Source organism: Aythya ferina (genome assembly GCF_964211825.1).
Source record: "Aythya ferina genome assembly, chromosome: 2".
NCBI classification, from domain to species: Eukaryota; Metazoa; Chordata; class Aves; order Anseriformes; family Anatidae; genus Aythya; species Aythya ferina.
In genome coordinates this window covers 128223357-128245243 of record NC_140297.1, presented here as the reverse complement: position 1 = coordinate 128245243, position 21887 = coordinate 128223357, and the positions used below count along the sequence as shown (strand labels likewise).

The 21887-nt window shown below is 38.7% G+C and overlaps 1 long non-coding RNA gene across 1 annotated transcript in view; it reads left to right on the top strand.

The window, feature by feature from the left end:
• LOC311432553 overlaps window positions 1-20435 on the top strand; it is a 106263-nt gene extending 85828 nt beyond the window's left edge. The window contains exons 2-5 of the long non-coding RNA XR_014690125.1: window positions 15844-15958; window positions 16357-16421; window positions 19719-19856; window positions 20233-20435. This is a non-coding gene — a long non-coding RNA (uncharacterized lncRNA). The remainder of the gene's footprint in view (window positions 1-15843; window positions 15959-16356; window positions 16422-19718; window positions 19857-20232) is intronic.
• Window positions 20436-21887: the final 1452 nt, after the last annotated feature.

Here is a 21887-nt window from a genome sequence, read left to right as displayed (position 1 = left end):
AAGCCTGTCTGTACAGCTTCAATGGGAACTCCTGTGACAGAGGTAATTTTCTGGCTCACTCTGTGGTCTGCTGCCAGCACCAATGGAGCAAGGAAAGGCAACAGCACTCAGATGTAGCTGTGGAGTATACTATGGAACTGAGGTCCTGCCAAAAGACATGCTCAATTCAGCTCCAACCTGATGTTGTAGCCCATTCTAATTAATCAGTGATAGTTTTTAAAATATTCAGTCTAGCGTCTCTCAGCATGAGTTAGCTATATCTGCATCTCAAATAGTTTTCCAACTAAGTATATGTAAATAATGGTCCTTGAACCTAGAATAATTTTGATCTTCTTTATGTACTCTCACCTGGAACAGCCATAACTATTCCTACTGTTAGCTTCCTTTTTATAGTAATCAAGATATTTTTCTTAAAAGTGTGTACTGCATGCGTGACACAGCACAACACTGCAGAATTTCCTCTATGAGAGATCATACAAGATCACTGGCAGTTTTTTATCATGAGTGAATCAGACATAAACTTGTGTCCTGCCATCATTGGTGTCACCAGTCTTCCTGTCCAATTAAGATATTCCTGTAATTGTCTTTCAATGGAAATTTTTGATTCCTTCTCATGGCAACGACCAGTGAAGACCCAGAAATTTTCTAAAATGAATATGGTGATAACCTTCAATGAGCTCCATCATCATCTAGCCGCAGCGGCAATCTACTATTGTGATGTGTTTTGAGGGAAAGTGCTGACGCTGGCAGTCATCTTTCAGTGAGGAAAGATGCGAAGTTCCTTACTGAAGTTCAGAACTTTGAACTGTGGGAGCCACCACCTAAACACAGCCCTCTTGAAAGACCTATGACACAATAAGCTAATGAATCATAGAACGTTTCAGTGGGTGTTATTTAATGAAGTACATGAAATATAGAAACAGATTGAAGCAATTGTGAGAGAGACCAACAAAAAGGTCAAGCAAAGAGCAAGAAAATTAATAAAAAACTGGCCTTGAGAAAATAAGGAGAGAGTAAGTACTTCTTGGGCAGGATACTTTCAGGAAGGGGTGTTTGAATTTACATTGTAAGAATCTGCCTTCTATTGTTTAACTTAATTTATATTACAGGAACAAGATAGTCATGTAGTTATGCCTCTAAAGACATAGAATTGCAGTGAAAAAGTAATGAAACTTAACTCTCCTCAGCCCTAAGACTATTGACTTTTATGTAGATAAATATATCACTTTTAGTCACAAAATAATTGTCTTTGATTTTGCAAGATAGAGTTAAATATTCATTTTATCAGAAGACCTTCAAAATATCCCCTTGTTCAAAGAGAAGAGAGTTGGGCAGTTTTCTGAGTGACCTGTTTTCTTTCAGTGAAAATCTTTCTCCAGGAAAGAAAAAGAAAACGTACCACAGATCTTACTTTTCCCAAGATATTTTGGCTTTTGTCACTTTAAAAAAAAAAAAAAAAAATCTGTGTTTTTCAGCTACCCGAAATAAAATGTTGGAAGGTAAAACTCTTTTTTTTTTTCTTATGAAATTGAAAATGGTGAAACAAACCACATACGTTTGTCACCATAACCACTCCATCTGGAAGTCAGAAAAGAAAAAATGGGGGATGGTTTACGTATTCATATAAGTAATAATATGAAGGAGTAGGCTGGCTGTATCTCACTAGCATGCTTTTCACCCTCTGTATCTATCTCTGTGTTTGAGAAAAAACTTATTCAAATGATAAACACTACAAACCAGCCAAGTTCTTTTTGTCTCCTAAGACACAGTAAATCAGGAATTGGTCCATTCAACCCATTACATATTCCAGATTTGAAACAGTGAAAATCTGAGCAGAATTTGGCTTCATGTCTCAGGTGTGGCTTTATTTATGACTAAACTGGTAACATGGTAATGGTGAAAAAAAACAGATGAAGACTTTCTGGAGGTGAATTGTGCTGCCCTGACAGAGAGGGACAAAATGATTTATTTTTCCTCATAGTTGGCAGTGATAGCACTTAGAATACAATATGAATGACAAAAAGTATTTTTGAGTGGAACATAAGGATCGACTGGGAAAGATTAGCAGAGCATTATTAAGTGCAAAGCAGATGGTAATGGTGACACAGAGGGGCTGGGAGATGTCTGCAGGGAACTAGAGGTTGAGGCTCTCTCAGCAAACCACTTGCTTCTCCAGCTCCTATTTCCAGGCATTCTAACCTCCTTTGGGTCTGCCCACCCCCTCACTGCACTCCCAGACTTTGCCTCTGTTCCCAGGATAATAGTGAGATGTCTTTACAGAATCACAGGATCACAGAATGGTTGAGGTTGGAAAGGACCTCTGGAGGTCATCTGGTCCAACCCCCCTGCTAAAGCAAGGACACCTGAAGTAGGTTGCCCAGGACTGTGTCCAGACAGTTTTTGAATATATCCAAGGAGGGAGACTCCACAAAGACTCTGGGCAACCTCTTCCATTGCTCAGTATCCTTCACAGTGGAAAAATGTGTCCTGATGCTCCTGACAGAGCCTCATGTGTTTGAGTTTACACCCACTGCCTCTTGTCCTGGCACTGGGCACCAGTGAAAAGAGGTTGGCTCTATCTTCTTTGGACTCTCCCTTCAGGTGTCCATATTACATTGATAAGATCCCTCCAGAACCTTCTCTTCTCCAGGCTGGGCAGTCCCAACACTTTCAGCCTTTCCTCATAGGAGAGATGCTCCAGTCTTTTCATTTTTCACCATGCTTCTCTTGTACTAGGGAGCCCAGAAATGGACACAACACTTCAGGTGTAGCCTCGGTGCTGAGGAGAGGGGAAGGATCACTTTCTTTGACCTCCTAGCAATGCACCTCCAAGTGCAGCCCAGAATACCATTAGCCTTCTTTGCCACAAGGGCACATTGCTGGCTCATATTCAACTTGGTGTCCACCAGGAGCCCTAGGTCCTTTTCTGTAAAGCTGCTTTCCAGCCATGTGTTTGGGGCTGTCTGTTCCTCCCCAGGTTCAGGACTTCATACTTCTCCTTATTGAACTTCATGATGTTCTTGTTAGCCTACTTCTCCAGCCTGTCAAGGTCCCTCTAGAAGGCAGCTTGACTGTCTGGCATATCAGACACTCCTCCCAGATTTTTATCATCTCTAGACTTGCTGATGGTGCACTCTGCCACAACATCCAGGCGGTTAATGATGATGTTAGACAGGATTCAAAACAGTATTGAATCCTGGGGTTCACCACCAGTTACTGACAACTGGTGGTGTACACCACTAATTTCTCATTTTATTCAAAGACCCTTCCAATCCCAGCACCACTGAAGAGAAAAAAAAAAATAGCCCAGAAAGAGTGTGTACCTGCTTTCCCACATACCTCATCTTGTCATCAGCAACAGGGGGAAAGGGGTTGAGGGGCAGGGGGAGAGCAGTGACAGCCATGCTAGCAGAAGAGCCAAATCTTTTAGAGCTGACCTCTGAACTCTAGCTTAATCATAATGTTTGGGCACTAGAACAGTCTCCCTAGGGAGATAATCATGGCACAAAGCCTGCTGGAGTTCAAGAAGCATTTGGACAACACTCTAAGACACATGGTTTAATTTTTAGGTAGTTCTGTGTGGAGCGGTGAGTAGGACTTGATGATTCTTGTGGGTCCATTCCAACTCAGGATATTCTATGATACTGTTAGGCAATTATTCTTATTGGTTTTGTTAACATTTTGCCCTGGTGTCATATTATGCAGTGACGTCAATAAAGTGTATTTAGCACAGTAAACCACGACTGTACTCTGCAAGATGCAACTTTATTACATAATCAGTGAGTAATAACTGTTCTCTGCAGCTGTTCTCACGCTGTTCAAAAATATAACCCCTTGACTGCTGCCGAATGTACTCACTTTCCCGTGTCAAGCCAAGATGACACATAGTAAACACCACATTGACGCATGGAAAGGTCTGGTACAGTACTTCCTGTCTTTATGGTCATAATAGAGATTACCAGACCAAAAAATAAATAAATAAATAAATAAAAAGTTGCCCATTCAGCTCCAAAATACTGACCTCTAGTGGCCAAACCAGATGTCACAAAACATGTCCTCTGCTTTAGGACAAACTTGTAATGCATGTGGGTGTTCATTTTTCCAGTACTCCCAGTTGCATGATGATGCAAATATTCCCAAAAAAGAGTTGAGCAGAGGACTGATTTCCTCATAGATGTCTTATCTTTCACCCTGGGCCTGCCCTAAAGTACGGTCCAGAGCCCATCATGCAAGATGGTTGGGGGGTTCCTTTTTTTGTAGAGTGAACACTTCATAACCAACAGCTGGACAAAATTGTTCACCAGTCTCTCTGAATAGGCTTTGGTTTCAAGTAGACTTAAAAGACACTAATGGCATCTTTGGTCTAAATTCCCACTCTTATTTTTCTGTCTTGAAGGCACTCATCCATGTGTTTGAACTGCTTTGCCACTAGAACACTTAATGATTGCCAGACAAGTTCAACAGGGACAATCCTGATTTTCTGTAATTTGTCCTACTGTCCCAACAAAATACCAAGTCCCTTACCATTGCAAGATCCCAGAAGCAACTGTGATGCTTTCTGCTGGGCACATGACAGCATTTAACAAGCAATTGTTACAATGAGGACACCAAGGTAGGGTTTGTAAAAAACCGAAGATGTGCTCATGCCCCTTTAAACAAACCCAGATTTTGTTCACCATATGCTTATGTGATAATTCCACATCAACACTATGATGTGGTCATTCAGCTCAGCCAGCAGAGGGAAAATCTTGTGGACTCCTCCCATTGCTTCATAAGCCAACAAAAGAGCTCACACATGAGCTTTTCAAAAGATGTGTAACAATTAAAGTCCCTCTGTGTTCCTGTAAGCCAAATATTTCCAAGGGCTCAAGCTGGGACAATCTCCAGTGAGCTGGTGTGTGTTTCTCATGGACACACAACAAACCGAGGGCTAAATTTCTAAACAGTAATTGTGTGATTTAACAGTATAAACCTCCAATTTAGGTATCCACATTTAATCAAAAAATGGAGAAATTTAAACTTATTTATGATTAATAACTTCTAAAAATGCAGTCAGGAGAAAGAAGGGGTTTGGTTGTTGTTTATCTCACTTTAGGTACTTTGCATCTGAATGTCATTGGTAAACGGGAAGACACAGTTCTCAGCAAAACAAACAAACAAAATGATTTGCTTCACTCTTAATTTAAAGTTCACAAAAGCCTTTGAGTTTCATCATGAGATGAATAGCAGAAATACTTCTGGAAACACTCGAAACAGGGCTTTTTCTTTTTTTTTTTCCAAGTGGCAAACTGTTCTGAATGACAGCTTGTTATTTTGGAAATCATTTTCTATGCCCTTTCCTTCACTTCTTAATTTTTTACAGCAGCAATTCTGTGGAAGAATGCTTAGAAACAGTAGATTTTTATTACATGTAGTTGCAATGGGGCGTTTATAGGCCTGATAACATCTAGGTATTTATAGTAGTAAGCTTTGAAGAACAGATCTGAGAGGCACAAAAGTCTCCATTTGCTCTCCAAGACACATGTACACAGAACAGTAGCATACAGCACAAAGATGCCTGCATTGGTTTACAATGAAAACAGTGTAGTAGAAGGGAATTATATCACATACAGTGGAATACAGTGAAAAAAAAAATGCCCCTAATTGCAGAAGCCCTCTGCAAAGACCTGTGTCAGAAACAGCACAATGGCTATTCAGCTCACAGCACCAGTACTCAGCATCCCTGAAGGTACCAACCTTGTTCTCAGCTCACAGCAGGCTCAGTGTCCTGAGCTATGCTCCACAATAAGTCTAACTGTGCCTTACAGGACTATGCTAGCACAACACCTGAGCAAGACAGAATATGCAGCCAGGGGGATAAAAGCATAGTGGTGAACATTCTCATCCACACATGCAGATCTAAGGCATGAGTGGGCAAGTACATTCTCAGTGAAAATCTATGTGTGTGCATATGTGTGTATATATGTGTGTATGTATGTCTGCAAATACATGCAGGTGTCCTACCTGTTCAAGGAAAGGTTGTACATGGTGTTTAGGGACATGGTTTGGTGGACAGTGGTAGTAGGGTGATGGTTGGGCCAGATGATCTTGATGGTCTTTTCCAGCCTTAATAATTCTGTGATTCTATGATTCTATGATCCTACCTTGTTCATTGCTATTTCTCTACCTAATCCATACATATAATAGTGGCAGGAATGTTGTATTTTTATTTGTGGAGAGTAGGTATGGTTTCAGTATGGCTGCAGCACTGAAGCAAGCTGCCTTGATAATCTTATTCTGGCACAATGAATAAATGATTGTTTCAGAATATCTATGCCAACCCTGAGCAGCTTTTGAAATAGAACATGTGCAAAGACACATGTATCCTAAGCATTCTTGTTCTCTCCTTCTATATAGATATGTAGGTGAGACAGTCACTATATTTAGTAGTTGCTATAGTAGAAAGTGTATTATTGCTTTAAAATCAGGAAGTAATGCATTCTCTCCATTCTTCAGTATTTACTTTTGTGGATTTTAATGTACATTCAAAAAACAAGGTTCAGACACGAGCACTGTCAATGATTACAGTCTTTTTCCCTTTTTCCTAGAATTGTCTTTCACCTAATGCTTTCCAGACTAGCTCAGCTTTTCATAAACAGTGTAGTGAAACTGTAATAGCATTACTGCAGGTTTGTTGTGAGTAAAGCCATATTAACTCTGACTGGCTGTTGGCTTGGCAAAATTTGCCAGCTCTGTGATGCAAGGTTCCTCTTCTTTCTTTCTCTCTCTCTCTTTCTTTCTTTCTTTCTTTCTTTCTTTCTTTCTTTCTTTCTTTCTTTCTTTCTTTCTTTCTTTCTTTCTTTCTTTCTTTCTTTCTTTCTTTCTTTCTTTCTTTCTTTCTTTCTTTCTTTCCAGTGCACTTAGTGCAATATATCCCTGAAGCAGAGAAACAACTATATTTTGACATCTGGCAAAAACAAAACACAGAGAATAATGGCTCAAAAACAAAGTAGGACAAACAGTCTTGTCTTCTGAAAGGTGGAGAAAAAAAAATGAATATTCATGACTGTAGGCCAAGCTTTTAAATTCCGTAGGCCTAAAAGTAAGCATTAAATGAAGAACAGTCCTTGTCTGCATCACCATAACAGACATTCTGAAAGTAAGACCACATTGATGAGGAATATCTAGAATGAGAAGCATTCAGTTTTACTATTTGTTTCTATTTTTTTAATAATTTGGTTAAAAGTAAATGGTCTTCTCACTAGTGAAGAGAAAGGATTGCTAGTTGAGGTATTATTCTTCAAGTGCCATATAAAATCGCACAAGGAAATAAACTTCTTGGCATTCTTCTAGTTTCTTAATGCCAGTGCCATCATAGCCAACAGTGAGGGAAGGTAGGAAGAAACTCAAGTAGATTGTGGAAAGAACACTAGAGGGACAACTCTAAGGCACAGACTTCCAATTTAATTAAAGTCTATGAAGCCTTTTGCCGTTAGGCTAGCACTTGAATTAATGTGTTCACAAATAGAGCTGGCCATGGAAATGAATTTCCATTTTGCGATAATTTCCAAGTTACGAGAATGTTTTTGATCCTGATTTGGGAGGAAAAAACAAACTCTTGAAAATGTTCACAGAACTGAAGTCCAACCATATTTAGTTTCAGAAACTCTTAAACACAAGGTGTTTCCAAAATGAAATGTGTTTCCTAAGATCCCTGGCAGTTGCCCGCTGCATCAGACACAATTATTGTTAATAGTGACAGTAACATCTGCGTGTTACTGAACACGAGTCCAAAACTGGTTAGTGGTGAGCATCTGCATAACCAGCATGTTATTATAGTGCCAGCTGCATGGCCATGATTCCCCAGACAGCAGGCACTGAGCACTTCAAACAGCAAAGTTTTGCTATGGGAGCTGTGGGACTTAAGGTGGAAGTAGGACTGATTCAGAGATATTGACTGTGGAAACTAACCACTGATTTTCCATTCCTGGACACATAAATCCTCACACTCAAGGTGGACAGTTTCTCCAGCTACCTGGAAAACCTAGGGCTTTCCAGCACTTGACCCATTCTTTAGATGCCTGCCAAGGTGGAAGGAAAGGAACAGACTGCCCAACATAAAAAGTTGAGATCTCACCTGTCTCACTAGGATGTACGAATGATCTTTCTTACTCCAGCTGCTTTCTCACATTCCTTGCCACCACTCTACTAGAAATGTAGGAACCACTATGCTACAGTTGTGTGCAGTTCATTTGCTCTGACAGCTTACTTCACCAGCTTTGGAAACAATGCTTCTTCAAATCACCTATCTGTGCAACACTGCTCTGCAGAAATAGTCTTACATCACCCACCATTTTCAAGTCTGTGATATGAACCAGAAATGAGGTACATCTTGTTTTACAAAATAAGCAACAGCAAATTCTGTTCTTACTGAAGAACCTATTTTACTTTCTTTTTTTACCTTACTCTACCATTCTGGTAGAGTAAGAAGTCAGCTGACCTCTGCACCATTAGACTCTTTAGCCGCTGTTAACTTGATAGCCTCACTTCTGCCTCTAACGTCAGACAGAAAAAGAAAAAGAAGAAAAAGAAAAAGAAAAAGAAAAAGAAAAAGAAAAAGAAAAAGAAAAAGAAAAAGAAAAAGAAAAAGAAAAAGAAAAAGAAAAAGAAAAAGAAAAAGAAAAAGAAAAAGAAAAAGAAAAAGAAAAAGAAAAAGAAAAAGAAAAAGAAAGAAAAAGAAAAAGAAAAAGAAAAAGAAAAAGAAAAAGAAAGGGAAAGGGAAAGGGAAAGGGAAAGGGAAAGGGAAAGGGAAAGGGAAAGGGAAAGGGAAAGGGAAAGGGAAAGGGAAAGGGAAAGGAAAAGGAAAAGGAAAAGGAAAAGGAAAAGGAAAAGGAAAAGGAAAAGGAAAAGGAAAAGGAAAAGGAAAAGGAAAAGAAGAAAAAAATGGTGCTCGTGGACCCTTTCTCATTGCTTTGATATTTCTGGGTCAATCGCTGAATCATAAAATCTCAGAATGGTTGAGGTTGGAAGGGACCTTTAGAGATCACCTAGTCCAACCCCCCTGCCAAGCAGAACTACCTAGAGCACGTTATGGAGGATGGCATCCAGAAGGGTTTTGAATATCTCCAGAGAAGGAGACTCCACAGCCTCTCTGGACAACCTGTCCCAGTGCTCTGTCACACTCACAGTAAAGAAGTGCTCCCTCATATTCAGCCAGAACTTCCTGTGCTTCAGTTTGTGCCTGTTGCCTCTCATCCTCTCATTGGGCACAACTGAAAAGAGTCTGTTTCCATCCTCTTGGCACCCTCCCTTCATTTATACACATTGATGAGATCTCCCCTCAGTCTTCCCTTTTCCAGGTTAAACAGGCCCAGTTCTCTCAGCCTGTCCTCGTATGACAGGTGATCCAATACTCTAATCATTTTAGTGGCCCTCCTCTGGACTCTCTCCAGTAGCTCTATGTCCCTCTTGTACTGGGGAGCTCAGAACTGGACACAGTACTCCAGGTGTGGCAGAGTAGAGAATCAGTTCCAACCTGCTTGTTTTTGTTTGTTTGTTTGTTTGTTTGTTTGTTTGTTTTGTTTTTTCTTAGTCTGTGGAAAGGACAGTCTTGCTGCTGAAGTTAATATCTGATTGACTGGTCGTTCAGAAGCCCAGTTTCTGTGAAAGACAGAGGAGACAGTATGTGTCAGCCCCATTTTCATGTGTAAAGAATGACTGAACTATGACTAAACTTTCTTAGGCAGAATCACACAGCATAGCTAAAAGGGTAATCTTTGGTTTTCAAGACCAGCAGCTTTGAGTTCCACACCACCCTCCACCCTCACCCCAGAAAAAAGAGCCTGACCACCCCTTTCTGTTTCCTCTCTATTGCTCCAATGGAGGCTTGTGACCTCTCTACCAAAGATATGATTTCCTGTCTCCTTCAAAATGTCTGCACTCTCTTTCAGGCAGGAAATGCCCTCGCTCACTGCTCTCTACATGAGTTGTTTCTTACCACCTATCACATCTAGACCACAAGCAGTTTATTTCTCTTTTTGGTGATTCCTCCAATGGTACATGGTTGTACAAAGATGGTAGAAACCTCCATCCACAGCTACCTTTAAGAATTAATCAAGTGTACATCCTTTGGCTACAGACCATCCTGGCAAGCCTCTGCTGCCCAAAGAGCCATTTGTGGCCACAGTTATTTAGGCATGACTGAGAAATTTAGGACATGAGACTGGAAGGAACATCAAATCCAGTTTCTTGATACTTAAGGAAACAATTTACTGTAGTTCCATTCCTCAAATTACCATACAATCTTGTTTCTTCTGAGCCTTCATTTTGGTAGGCTAAACTAGCTAAGCGCTCTTGGAATCTGTCTACATCTGAGTCCCATTGCCAATCTGGGCAGCCCCTAGTCAGGTCTGACCCAAGAGCTGTGTAAGAGCCTTCACACAGTACCATGCCAGGGTTAGTACGCCCTGACGAGAGGCTGGGTGCATTGTCTTGAGCACAAAGCTATGCTATTGCTGTTCTGTGGTTCTGAAGAACATTGTTGAAACAATTTGTAATGAGACTACCCTGGGTGATGCCCTGTCAGGAACTTCGGACCTGCTTTCTTGCATATGCCTCATTTTCTTTGGAAAAAGGTAGGACCTGGCTGCAAGCCAGATTTATTTCCCTAAAAGACAGCCTGTGTCCCTCAAGCATGGAGAATCACAATTTCATGTCATCAAGTGCTCTTAAAACAGTGCTCTTGTTATTTTTCTCAGTCAGGGATTCTTACCAAATCATCTCATCTTAGTGAGATTGGCCCAGCATAGATACTTTATGTATGCCTCTAGCAAATTCCCATTAGACTCAGAGTTCCCTCTTAAGCAAAACCCATGAAGTTTTCTTTGTAGCCAGTTCTTTACTCACCTTGCAATTTTTCTTCTAATTCCCATTTATTTCAGTTTAACTAATAATTTCCTATGTGGCAACATATCAAACACTTTACTGAAATCCAGACAGATCTACTGTATTTCTCTAGTATAAAAATCCAGTTTTATTAAAGAAAAATATTGGGCTAAACTTCAAGATCAGTCTCTGGTAACCGTATATTGCATTTTATCCTATTTTTCTTTTACCTCCATGTGCTTCATTATTTTTCCTTTAAAATTAGTCCTCAGTCTTTTACCACAGTTTGGGCTATGCTAATATAATTGACATTACTCAATTTTTTTTTTCTCCTCTTTTCTGTTCTTCCTTTGCATAATAAAACCAAGAACTTTAACTTATTAAATATCCTTTTTATTTGGTTTTGGAATTCCAGCACCTTCACAGTTTAGGTTAGAACTTAAGCTCACTGAGTTTTTCTTCCATCTTGAGTTTTTTTTTAATTTCCACTTGTGCCCTTTCAGACTAATTAGCATTGCTGCTTCAGACCCATGTTCTACACCACTGCCCTTATTAAAAGCAGAAACTCTTGTTTCACAAATTGTGGTGGAGTCTGGTTCAGTCCCTACTGGCCCCAGGACTCTACAACCACAATGGCAATAGAAAGCCATCTCATAAGGTCTCCAGTTCAAAGTAATTTTGTTCTGGGAGGCTGTATGGTTTATTGTATGGGATTTGCTTGCTGTTTGTATTTGTGTTACAGGGACTGTTTATTCAGATTATACATGTATACCTCTGGTGTGTAACACATGTTGGGTTGGTTGGAAGCATTATATTTGTTACTATTTTAAAACCACAAATAACTTAGATTTGTCTGTATTTATAAAATTGTGAGGATATAGGAAAACTTGGCATCCTCTGAAGTTGTGTGTGGATTTTGGAATAACACATAATACTAACACATTAATTATGATAGCTTAAATATCAGATGGATAACAGAGCTATAAAGAAAGCATCATAATTTTATGGCAGCCATATGAGTAAATCATGTGAACTTGTTCTTGTAAAGGCCAAAAGACTCTTGAACTCTGGATTTCTTTCAGATTAAGAAATAAAAACAAAACAAAACAAACAAACAAAACAAAACAAAACAAAAAAACAGATGTTCTTTTTCTTTGTTCAATATTGACTAGATAATAGGAGGTTAGTCTGAAATTACATTGTACAGTTATTATTATTGGAAGGCTATTTTCTACAACACAGACTTTGGTCTGCAAAACAGCCTAGCAGTTCTCAACCTTCTACACTGGAAATAGGTTTTCTTGAAAAAGATACCAAAAAGAATGCCAAGATCAAACAAGCCTAAATATTTAGTAACCTTTTGGTCCACATCTTTCTAAAACACCTGCAGTGATGTGGGAGGAAAGAAAAAAATCTGCTTCTTTACTGGATTCCCAGAGTAGTCTGTTAGTGAGTCTTTGTGAGAAAGTGCACACTATCACAAATACATACACATCTAAGCAGGAGAGACCAAAGGAGCAGGTTACCCTGACAATATACTGATGTAAGCCAAATGTGACCTAATTTCTCCACAGAACAATCCAGGCAGAATTGCTTCCAAGGGATTTGCAAAGAAAAATCCTCCTTTTAGTATCTTCTCTATGCTGTTTTTTTAGGGGGGATGAAAGTGTTTATTATCTATTTTTTTGATATTAGCACCCCAAATCTTAATCCATTCTTCAATATCTTATAATATGCTTGGTTACCTACTTCAAAATACATTGGTTAGACAGTAAAAGTCCATATTTAGTCAGAAAAAGTGTCCTAAGGCTCTGCTCACATTTAAAGTTTTGTTGTTCTAGGAATCATGCAGACTTGTGTGAAGGCATGGACTTTCTCTTAAATCACTTGCAATAAGTAAAAATTCCAGTGGTAACAAAAAGTCAAGATAAATCCAGATCATAGCATGAAAAAAAAAAAAAAAAAAAAAAAAGTGGTATAATTTTAGCCATATCTGTGTACATTAGAATGATTTATCAGTCTATTTTTTCACTCTGAAATGTAGAAATAAAAGAAATATGCAGGAAACAGACTAAAAATACCTAAGGCAAGTTAACAGTCTCCTCAGTCTGTCATTTTCTTAGCTCTGCAACTGATTAAAAGTAAAATCCTGGGGAAAAATCAAAACTTGTCATTTAGATTATTCTAGAAGTGGCAATTTCACATTTAGATAAAATACCCACTACAGGTACTTCAGGTCCATTCAGGCTTCAGGCGCTGCACCACCACGTGTGCTACCATTTGGGTCATATTTATTTCAGTCCTTAAGATCATTTTATAAATAGGAAGAGGTTAGCAAAGATCTTGGAGGGTTCTGTCCGTTCTTCAGATTGCCCTTCTCTTCCTACTTGACAGCCAATGGTACATATTAAAGAAAATTTAGTAAGATTCACTTTCTGTCTTAAATGTGCTTTTAAATATTGAACAATTCTATGTCAGGTGTAGCTATTACCTTATCATGTAAGAATTTTGTCCAGTGCAGGGCAATTACAGTAATGGTCAGATTCTGCATTACTATGCAGAAATTATAGCAACCTATCTACAAAATGCAAACTGTAATCATATGTCAAATGTGAACAAAAGATTAGGGTGTTATGGGGATGATGTGTATGCACAACTTGCATCTGTAGGCTTTCCTTCATTGTGTCCATAAAACAGAGCTGTAATTATTGCATGAAGCTTTTATGGTTAATATTTAAGTATTCACACCAGTGACTTAAGGATTTGGCACACTGTATCAATATGAGTCTATCTAAGTCATTCTAGTGTATATGTGTTGTGTAAACAAAGTGGTACAATTCTTTTGAGGGAAAACTCAAATACAATCTTAAATATTCTGGGGGAAAAAAATAAAAAATAAAAAAAATAGAGGATTTTCACTCGTGCCCCTTGCATAATTTGACACAGTTCTTGGCTTCTGTTAAGGAAGTTTCCTGAATCTGCTGAAAGTTATTTTAGTTCTTGAGAATTCATTCAACAGTGCGATTTGTTGAGCATTACCATGTATCCTAACTCATACTCTCATACTGCCTAGTGGAAGGTGTCCCTGCCCATGGCAGGAGGGCCGGAATTAGATGATATTTAAGGTCCCTTCCAACCCAAACCATTCCTGATTCTATCATACACAGTTACTATGTGTTTCAGGGCAGAGTAGAAAGGGGTTGACTACGTGCAACACACAAAATGCTGGGCTGCAGACTAGTTATTTAGGGGCATTATCACCAGAAGAAGTATGTTTGTGGTTGAGCACCAATGATACAACATGCTGATGCCCACAGAGTGAGAGGATTTTGAAGTGCGGCAGGATAGAAGATGCAACTAAAAAAAAAAAAAAAAAAAAAAAAAAAAAAAAGTTAAAAAATTACAAAGATGAATTTTAAAGTTTTAAAGTAAGGCAACATTTAGAGTTGTATTGTAAGATTGATAGTTGGAGGAAAATAAGATTTGAAACACAGGGACAGTTACAGAACAGTGGCAAATCAGTTTAACATGGACGAAAATACCAAAGAGAAACCTAAAAAGGTGTGAAAGAGCAGTTCCAATAGTTTACCTAAACAGTTGCATACAACCACTTGAGACCCCAAAAAGTGTCTGTGACATATACACAAAACTGGCAAATACACAGGGAGCAATGGAGATCAATCTGGACCAACATTGTGGATTCCTGACACCACACTTGAGCAGCACTAGAGGATTCGTCTTAGTCAATCAAACTCAACCCAAAACTGGGATATGATTTTGGAGATCTACAAGCTTATTGAAAATTTAACTTTGCCTCACTAAGCCTTCTTACTCAACAAAGTTCATAAAAACCACATAGGTATATAAAGTACTCTGCTTGAAAATTTGTTCTGTTCTCCAACCTGTTCCACCAACCTGTAGCTGATATCCATCTACACTGTATTTTCAAATATTGACCAGGGACAATTTCTCTTCCGAAATCCTATCCACCAGTGCTCATTAGTGCAATTTCTCTGTGAGTCTGTAATCAGCCCTCATTTCTAGGCCATCTTCCCTTTCTCTCTTCACTTGCAAGTAGTGATCCCATCTAATCTTATCTCAATTCACATTTCAGAAAATTGTCCCTTCCTTTCCTTTCAGAATTTTAAATAAAATAAAATAAAATAAATAAATATATTGTAACTCATTTTGTTGTCTAAAGTATTGATTTCTTTCCTTTTTTTTTTTCTTTTTCTTTTTTCTTTTTTTTTTTTTTCCCCTTTGGCAGATTTGCTTTACTTTTACTTTGCCCCTTGCTGTTTGTTTCACTAGGAATTATCACATCATTTTCACTCTCATTCTACTCTGGAGATGGCGTTAGAATAATTTAGCTCTCCTTTAGACATTGTTGTAAGGTATTCCTTCTCTTTGTAAAGGACTGCCTGCTTGATATTTGGCTTTTAAGATCAGGAATAAAGATGTTAATCCTTGCTCAAACAGTCCTTTGTCATTCAACACCTTCTGGGTCTCTAACCTTAGTCTCATTTCTCAGGTACAGCCAAGCTATTCAGTCCAAAATAAAAGACAAAGGAGGTAAGTAACACCTTCATAGCACTGCAGATCTGCTGCACATCAGGAGCTGATTATGATCCCAAGTACATGAGCCAAGGTTTAGGACTGATCCAAATTCGGTCTCTGCTACTTCAAAATCAAACTAAATAGTCAGCACCCAAACAAGCGTATCTATAGAGATATTTCCTTCCTTTTTCCCTGCTACCTGACACCAGGAAATCTTTAAATTAAAGCTCAAAAACATTCAAAAATTTTGCTTGTATTAAGAAAATTAACAAAGAGTTCAATGAATCACAGTGAAGGCCCATAGATATCTGTATCCATTGGTAATGTACCAGATCTCCTACTGTGTTAAGGGCAAAAGAGTCCACACTGTAAATGTTAAACAGACAGGTCATTGATCCATTTGTTTTCCTGTGATTTTCCCAGGCTTGATGTCTTCTCCAGTCTTCCTGACTACACCCATTATCTGTTCCAGCAACTGGCCTACCGCACAGGATGAACTTTACGTGATACAAGCCTTTGGTGAATCAGTTATTTTCCCGTAAACATTCAGTTTTTCAATCTAGAATTTCTTAAGGGAAACTATTGCTATAAAGCAGAAAGACATTGAAATCATTATGGGCTCCACATGTTACAGTGACAGAGTATTTGCTTGTAAATATTTTACTTTTACAGAATAAAATTGAGCCTCTTTTGTTTGCCTATCTACTTTTGTTTGAAATTAGATCCCCCTTTGACACCATTTCTCAAAAAAAAAAAAAAAAAAAAAAAAAAAAAGCACTTTAAATGTTTCATGCAGCTTGCTTCATTTAAGAATACTGGCACTCACCTCTGGTTTATGTTGGGATTTTTTGCCTTTTTTGGCATCCATAGCATATTGTGTTCAGTTGCAGATGGACTAACTCCAACAGAGTTTAAGAGCTGTTGTCTTACTTTCAGGTATTTCTGAGATCTGTTAAAGTTCCTGTATCTCCCTGTAACACAGGAAGCATTTTAATACAGAAGTAGGTATTTTTCTTGCATAAGAATTTTAAACAATGAAAGACAAGGCTTGGAGAAACTGGCAAGCAACAGGCTTCCTAAAATTGAATCTGAGATTCAACTGGACTTTATGTATGTTTCAGAGGGCTGTTTTCAAACCCTGTCTTTTGTCTCTCTTTCCAAATCTACATTCTGCACATTCCAAAATCTTCCATGTTCCTTTTGTGTCTGTATCTATTGAGTGTTTTGACATGACAATGCTGAAATTAAACAGAATTAAGTAATTAACTGATTGTTCATTAGAAAGCTGGCAGTCTCATTCAAGACCAAGCAGCATTTAGGAGTCCCAGGAGGATTCATTTTTCACATAAAGCAGGCCTACATTCGGCCCACAGGGCAGGAATGGCAAGATGAAAAGGAAAGCTGATGCTTAAATTAAATTGATTGATAGCACTCTCTTTGTTAAAGAGGAGAAAGCACTTAGCCCTCCATTTGCTAATGCCATTTCACCATCTGCTATAAGCATTCCCTCAAGGAGGGTTATCAGGCAGGTACCTTGGCTGAACTGCCTTGCTGTGAATACTGTAACAGATACAGTGGGCTGCAGTGGAGTGCACTGAGGGGATATCCTATCACATGCATCAGTAATTTTTCTTAAATTGGAAACTTAGTTCAACTCTTGTTGGTCATGGTCAATCTCAGTTGACAGGGCTGGTTTGTTTGAAGTTATTTAATATGCTAAGTGAGTGGGATAAACTTTATGGATAAGAGTAGGCAGTTTCACAAAGTTGGGAAGAATTCTCACCACCTTGCTGACCTTTTCCTCAGAAGCTATGGTTACATTTCAAATATCTCACTCCAAATTATTTCCAGTTTTCTGAATTTATTTATGCAAGCATTGCATTCCAGAAATTCTAGTTCTTTGGCACTTAAGCCATGGGATAACTGGTTTAAATTGCCTTAATTTGCTTTGGAGAAAAGGTTCCTATAGATTGCATACACCTTTGTCCACAAAATCTCACATTAAAATCAGGGAGAGTAGAAAGCAGCAAAAATATTTTTGAAGACTTAAAGCCCACAGATTTGACAAAGCTCTTTCATTTCCCAGTTCTGTGGTAATTCCTCTGTCTTACTCATGATCATGAAAGGTTTTATATGATAAAGTTTTCTGTGGTAACAAGTGACAAAACTTAATGACTCACAAGACTCCTCGCTTGCCTGCATTACTGTAATTTGTACTTCCCTATTTCTTAGCCCAGAAAGAGTGGTACAGTTGCAATGACCATGAAAAACCTTGGGTTTTTTTGCTTAGCTCTACTAGTCTGCTGCTAAAAAGGCATTCTTACTTTCAGCTTTTGACTTTTTCCCTCCTGTACCACTGTGCTTGAATAATATGCACATCATTAGGGTGTGTTTCAAAGGAAATGCACTACTTGGCAATCAAGGAGGAAGCACATACTGTGCTTAATGATTAGCTGGCATTTAATCACACATAAATCTATTATGGGATTAAAAGTCTATAACGGTGCCAGCCTCAGGAAAAGAAATACACAGCTGCAGAGATTACTTGTTGTGCATACCCACAGTCCTGTCCACCCTTGCTCTGATTACAGATACATGAGCACTTTCCTGAAGCATTCTCTGAGAAAATGAGGTACAAATTCTGGATTATATTTGCTAACAGAGGTTAAGAAAATCACAGAAACTATAGTTTAGGATAAGTAATAGCAAGCATTTTGCTCAATGAGTAGTCTGAGGCATTAAAACAAATTTTCTTTGCATCTCACACACACACAAAAATCGCTGATTGTCTGTTATTCTGAGAGACTGAACCACCCCCATTTGATTGTTTCTTTTACCCCCAGTTACCCTTCTTCTTTAGCCTTTATCACAAATCTGAGTTTTCATTTTGGATAATTTGTTTTTAAATCTGAGGTCTGTATCATTGAGGAAAGAGTCAGTTTATACTTTCTTTGTTCTTGAGGTTGTTGTTGTTTTTATTTTGTTTTGATGTTTCATGATTTAAAAGCTTTTCTTTTATTCCAAAATCATTTCCTAAAGTAGATCTGACCAGTTTGTATGTGTCTGTGTGATTATTCCTTCATTCATATACACATAGCTGTACACATTTGCCATTGTTTTTATTTGTGTTTAAAGATAAATGATGTCTGTAAAGAGATATCTGTTACAGATTATGTGCATGAATCATAGAATCCCTGAGGCTAGAAGGGACCTCTGGAGATCATCTAGTCAAACACATTCTTGTTTAAAACAGTGTCAACTAGTGCAGGCTGCTCAGGACCACATCCATTTGGGATATGAATGCCTCCAAGAATGGAAACTCCACAGCCTCCCTGGACAACCTGTTGCAGTGTTTGACCACCTTCACAGTAAAAAGCTTTTTTTCCTATGTTTAAATGGAATTTCCCACATTTAAGTTTCTGCCTATTGAGTATTGTCCTGTCACAAGATACCACTGAGAAAAGTCTGTCTCCATCTTGTTTACTCTCCCTCATCAGGTATTTATACACCTTAATAACCTTGAGCCTTCCAGGATGAACAGCCCCAGCTCTCTCAGCCTTTCCTCATATGACAGATGCTTTAACCCCTTATTCATCTTTGTGGCACTTCACTGGACTCACTCCAGGGTGTCCATGTCTGTCTTGTACTGGAGAGTCTAGAACCAGTTCCAGAACCCAGCACTCCAGATATGTCTCACCAAGGCTGAGTAGAGGAGAAGAGTCTCCCCCCTTGACAGACAGGATGTGTACTGAACATCCTGAGACGATATTCCAGGTGTTAAAGCTGATATCTCCCGTGCTCAGCCAGCAAAGACAACTGGAGAAGGGATGGTAAAAATAACCCTTTTATTACAGGGTAATAAGACGTATTGACACAAATGCATTTGAATCCTCCATTGTCAGCAATGTGGGCCTGCAGCAAAGGCCAACATCCTCAGCTGCATTATGAAGAACATTGCTAGCAGCTCTAGGGAGGTGATGCTTCTTCCCTAATCAATCCTGGTGAGAAATACCTGGAGTGCTGGGTTGAGTTCTGGACTCCACGGTACAAGACAGACACAGACAAACTGGAACAATTCCAGTGAAAGGACCACAGAAATGAATAAGGGACCGGAGCATCTCTCACACTGAGGAAAGGCTGAGAGACCTGAGACTGTTCTGCCTTGAAGGCTCAAGGAAAACTTCTTGGGGTGTTGGTCTAGGTGATCTCCAGAGGTCCCTTCCCCTCTGTAGTAGGATTCATTTCAGCTTAGTTTTACTTTACTTTTTCTAATATCTATGCTGTGTTTCCTGGTTCAGCTAGCAAGATAGAAAACACACAGAAGTCTACTTCCTACCCACATCTGAAGTCTACAAATAAAGATCCCTGGGGTGGCTCTGAAGAAGGACTGTAAATGGTCTGCCCAGTGAGCTGTAAGCCTCTCTGATGCAAAGCAAGTAAGCAGACCCATATCTCAGCAATGAAGTTGAGAAATGAGAATGAATGAGAAGACAAAGAGATTTTTGTCTTTCTCATAGCCATTCTGATGGAGTGGATCAGTCTCTGCCTGAACATGTGAGGAACAATACAGAAGTTTTCACAACTGGAAACCTTACGTTTGTTTGGCCCACAGTAATATAAAACAGGAAAGATATTATAGGGGTACTTCATTATTAAAGTTCAGGTTGATCCACAACATATTGCTTCCTCAGCAACAATGTGAGTTACAACATACTTTCCCTGTATACTTAATATTGTTGATTAAGATTATACAGCATTTACAATAGAGTTATACTGCATTTGAGTTAGCATTCATAATGTCTCCCATTGCAGATAATGATCTCCCAGAAGACCATTGCTTATTTAACTGAAGTTTTGCAGGTGGGATCCAAACATATGGTAAACACTCTGAAAGCTGCTGTTGAAATGCAGAAGATTGAACAGACTGAATGAGGTGCCCCACATCGGACCGCTGACAGGAATATCTGCAGGTTCAAGTCAACAAGAGAGTAATAAATTACAAATTGAAGTGCCAAGAACATCAGACTTTTTTTTTTTTTCCTTTTTTTTTCTTCTTCTTATTCTTTGTTTTCTTTCTGCGTGCAGGTTTCACTATTGTTCCCTAAGAATGCTAGAATGTTAGCAGAAAGAATTTGCTGGTTCAGATTCCTGGATAACATTTCACTTTGGTGAAAACTATTTGCCTTGGCAAGAGATTTTCAGTTTTCCAGCTATCACTAACATGTGCATACAAAGTCTGAATGAACAGATACTTTGTGTTTAATGTTCTAAAAGAAAATAAACAAGTACAAATAAGTTTTGCACCAAACATCAGTTCACAATACATGATTCCCGCTGAACTGAGTCAACAGATACTGATGTCAAGTGTTTAGTCCCATAACACATAGCAAAGTTCTCTTTTTGTCCCTCAAATGGTGATATATTTGGATGCAATGGCAGGAAATAAGCATTCTTTCTTTAACATCAAAGTGGAGAAACTGGATCATTTCCAAGAGACAAAAAACAAACAAAAAGCAAGCTGCTGCAATCTCTGTAGAAGCCTGCCCTGGTCTGTCAACAAAGGCAGATAAATTACAATACTGATTGAATGAGGATGATGGCACGTGAAGAAAAATCAGCACACACTGTAATAGGCAACTGAAGACCAATTGATCTCAGTTTAGTGTAGTCTAAAATATCTTAGTCTACTCAGACACCCCACACTGTAGCTCCCTACAGAGGATGACTCTGAACTTATCCCATAGTCATTAATATCAAATGAGAGCTTTTCAGGCCTAGACAGTTTTGTGGTATCAACAAAGACATCTAAAAAGACCACAAAGAGAAAAAAAAAAATGTAGAGCAAAACAATCCCATTCATTTATTTTACACATTTCTTCTACAATCTTTTAATATAACAGAAAACATGAACGCATTTTTTTACTACTGTCATTATCAGATAGGTCCAAGTTGCAGCTGTTTTGCTGCAGCTTCAGTTATCAGTACTACAGCTCGAGATGAAGATGCTTCCTTGTTTTACATGAAAATAAAAGATGGTTGGCACAAAAGCAAGTAACCCGATAATTTTTTAAGGAAGTAACCGGGCAACTTTCAGGTAGAATAATTGAAATCTGAAGACTCGTAGACTTTTTCTTTTTTATTTATAGTTGCCTGTATTTACTGTGACTCACTCCAAAATAACCCTTCTCGACATGTCCTGTTATTTTAAATATTAATTGCACTAGACCACTAAAGCACTAGAGGGAGCTCCAAGATAGAGTCAAAGCCAGCCCTACTCAAAAAAGTGGAGGCTTAGAGTGCGCGGCGCTAAACGCAAACCACTGTGTCTGATAGGGTTGTGTTTGCCACTCGTTGCTATCTCATATGATTACCGCCATTTCATTGTTGTGAAATTGATAATACTCTACTTTGCAACAGTCAACAGATCTCCTGTGACAATACAACTGCTGCTTGCTGCTTGCGTGCTC